This window comes from Eptesicus fuscus, chromosome 7 (assembly GCF_027574615.1).
Source record: "Eptesicus fuscus isolate TK198812 chromosome 7, DD_ASM_mEF_20220401, whole genome shotgun sequence".
In the NCBI taxonomy this organism is placed as follows: domain Eukaryota; kingdom Metazoa; phylum Chordata; class Mammalia; order Chiroptera; family Vespertilionidae; genus Eptesicus; species Eptesicus fuscus.
In genome coordinates, this window is record NC_072479.1 from 78568840 (window position 1) to 78572474 (window position 3635).

The window sequence follows — 3635 nt, forward strand, 5'->3', positions numbered from 1 at the left end:
TGCTCAGGTTGCCCAAATTCCTCCCAAGGGTCAACCAGCAGTCATGTCCACTCAATGACCTCTTCCAACAACTGGGCAGGTGATGAGAGAGAGAGAGAGAGAGAGAGAGAGAGAGAGAGAGAGAGAGAGAGAGAGAGAAAGGAGAGTCCATATTCCCTATTCCCTAAGGTTCAATGTGGCTAAAACTTAAGTAAACAATTTCAACATATTGCTATAAATTCTGAGACAGAGGTAAGCACAGGGCTTTTCCTAAGCAATTTTGGTAGAAAGAGGGGGATCCCGAGGTTTTCTGAAGGAGCAACTCTCAATAGGGATCTGAAGAATAGACTTTTCACCCAGTCATCAATGGATAAAAACCAATGGTCTCTGACCTCAATAAAGGTGTATCCAGGCAAAGTATCTAGTGTAAAACCTGTGCTATGCTAACTTCAGCAAGAAAGGAAAACACAAAAACTGCATTTCCAAATTTAGTCAGCTGGGGACATTGAGTCAGGCCACTTAAAACAGACACAAAGTTTAATCATTCCAAGGAGCTGAGTATTGTGTCTCTTATCTACTAATCTAAAATTGAATTCCCTGTTTAGCTATGACATAAAGACTATTTATAGGCACTTTAAAAAAAGAAGAAGAAGAAGAAAAGAAAACGAAAAAGCTTAAGCCCTGGGCACATTTCCTAAACCAAAAGCGATGAGAAGAAAGCGACATCTAATGGCTGGTTACTTCAAAACAAATCCAGTTGCTCTCCAAAACTTAAGGGACTAGGAAAGAGAGACTTTGACAGAAATCATCACACAAAGACAGCCTCAAAAGTCATCCTGAAAAGTCAAAAATGTCATCCAGCCATCTGGGAAATTAGTTCAATGCACTCAATCTAATGTGCTGAGCGGCAGAAAGTTCGACCAAAAGGCATTCCAAAGATTAACCATAAACAGCTTACATGCTTTTAGACTCCTCATAAGATTTTTTTTTCTTGCTGTGACAAATAATAATAATAAACACTTACTTACTGCAAACATGTACCAGACCCTCTTCTAAGGGCCTCATATATATTAACGCCTTTAAAGATGTTTTTACACAATCTACAACATTGACGCAAATGAATAAACTATAAATTCTATTAGAATCTCTAAAGGTCAAAGTAGGAATAAATTAATGTTTTCAAAGACAAGAATATTAAATGGATTTAATTACTTCTTAGAAGAGAACCACAAAGGAATTTGAGACCTCATTGTTTTATATATTGGTCCTCAGGAGTTGTTGAAAATTCTATCCCATGAGAGGAAATGCAGCATTTTTACTTATTTTTAAGTTATTTCTTTTTGTTCTTTGCTCTCTCTTTTTTTTTAATATATTTTATTGATAATAGAGAGTGAGAAACATTGATGAGAGAGAAACATCGATCAGCTGCCTCCTGCACACCTCCTACTGGGGATGGGCCCGCAACCAAGGTACATGCCCTTGACTGGAATCGAACCTGGGACCTTTGAGTCCGCAGGCCGACGCTCTAGCCACTGAGCCAAACCGGTTAGGGCTGTTCTTTGCTCTCTTATCTTGCTCATATGTGAAAAGTATTTTTTCCAAACTTCTTTATTTCATACTGAATTTTACCAGTACTTTATAGGCGCATAAGGTATAGTTCCAAAAAGTTTCTCTCTTTTCAAATATCATTTCTCAAGTTCTAGAAACAGTCTCCAAGTGAATGGTAGAACTGGGCTTAGTAGGCAAATAGCCAGGCCAATACCAAGAATGCATATATGACTCACAATACATGTTTATTCTTTAGCAAAATATCTTCAGATGAAAATTAGACTATAAGCATTGTTCTATTTTGCCTACTAAAGAAGATTTTTAAATGTGTTAAACACCTTAACTAGCTAAATATCGACCAATATAAACTGCTCCTAAGTCCAAATGTAGTTTTATTTCTCATAAAAATAGTAGAAATATTTGTCCTCACCTACAGTTTTATCACTCAGTAAATTACGTGTGGTCTAGCCTATACATAAATTCAGTTTGAGAGACAGCTTCGGGATACAAGCTCATTACAGGATATTCTTTGGTAATAACCATTCCTTTGCAACTAATAAAAAAGACATTAATTTACCTCCTAAGAACTCGTAATTTGTTCTGAAGCATCTTTTGTTGTTATGTATACCATTCTCGCACTTGAAGGCCACACAGGTACCGATTGGCAATGACTGATCTCCTGATTTTTGAATGTATCTCTGCTACATGCAAAAGCTTTTTCTCTCTTTTGTAGTGGTCAGAACTGGAAAACATAGATTACATAACTTTACCAAAACGCACAAAACCCTTTGCTTATGTGTTTCCAATCAAGAAAAGATTCTTTTAGAAATCAAAACTCTACATGACCCAATTGCCTTTTCTTAAAAATTAATGTATTTTTCGCAGAATATGTTAAACCCATCCATTGACCAACCTGGTAATCCCCAGCTCCTTCCAAATCTCTTAAAGGAGCTGGTGATTTTGTAGTCCTTAGAACAAAAGGACCACATATTTTAGGCATATAACAGAAGAAGCATGGAGAGTTCAATGGGTCCACTGCTGAATAGACAAAGTTCTGACCCATATTATTTATTAGTGACTTCCAAGTGCATTTGCAGGAATATTCTTTATTTCTCTCAAAGAACTAGAAGAGAAAAGGAGTATAAGTAATTTTTCTTGTATGCTGTTAAGAAGAAATGTTTCAGTCAAGCTTCTGACTCTGAAAAACAGAGCATGCTCCTGACCAAAAAAAAAAAAAATTTTTCAGTGATAAACCTACAAAATTCCCTCTCCATCCTCTTCATCCTTCCTCAGGAAGCTCCACTTCCCAGTCTTCAAGCCTGTTCCAGTATCTAAAAGAGTGGCTTGCCCTGACCAGATGGCTCAGTTGGTTGGAGCATCATCCTGTACACCAAAAGTTTGCGGGTTAGATTCTTTTTTTTTTTTTTAATAAAAGTTTATTTTTCAAAATGTACAGCCGGTGAGATCTGTTGTTCATTCATCTTCTCCAGCAGCTGGGGCATCCCCACTTTTGGTGTTTCTGGTGTAAATCACGTGAGCTCTGTGCTTTGAGACTAGTTTAATAAGTCCTTTACTAAGGAGCTCCTGAAGGGCGGCCCTGGCCAAGGAGCCGTGAATCTTCAGCCTCTCAGAGACCACAGCTGGGGTTATCAGCTTGTAGTTGGGAACTTCCTTAAGAGCTTGTCATACGTGGCTTTGGCAAACAAGACGAGGTTATTGAGCTTGTCCCGAACTTTGCCTTTGGACCACTTCTTCTTTTTGGCCTTGCCGCCCCCCACTACCCTCCTTGTTCACGGGGTCTTTGTCTTTCTTGGCCGACTTTCCAGCATCTTTCTTCTTCTTTTCGTCCTTGGGTGGCATCGCGGGACTCAGCCTGTGGATTAGATTCTTAGGGCACATACCTAGGTTGCAGGTTCAATCCCCGGTCAGGGTGCAGACGGGAGGCAACTGATCGATGTTTCTCTCTCACATCGATGCTTCTCTCTCTCTCCCTCTCCCTCTCCTCTCTCTCCCTCTCCCTCTTCATCTCTCTCAAACAATCAATTTTTTTTTAAAGAAACCAAGGCTTTTTTAAAAAATATATTTTATTGATTTTTTACAGAGAGGAA

General features: G+C 38.7%; 1 pseudogene; it reads right to left on the reverse strand.

Annotated features, from left to right (window-relative positions):
• Positions 1 to 3000: 3000 nt before the first annotated feature.
• LOC103285455 (40S ribosomal protein S25-like) lies at positions 3001 to 3391 on the reverse strand (annotated as a pseudogene).
• Between the last annotated feature and the right edge of the window lie 244 nt (positions 3392 to 3635).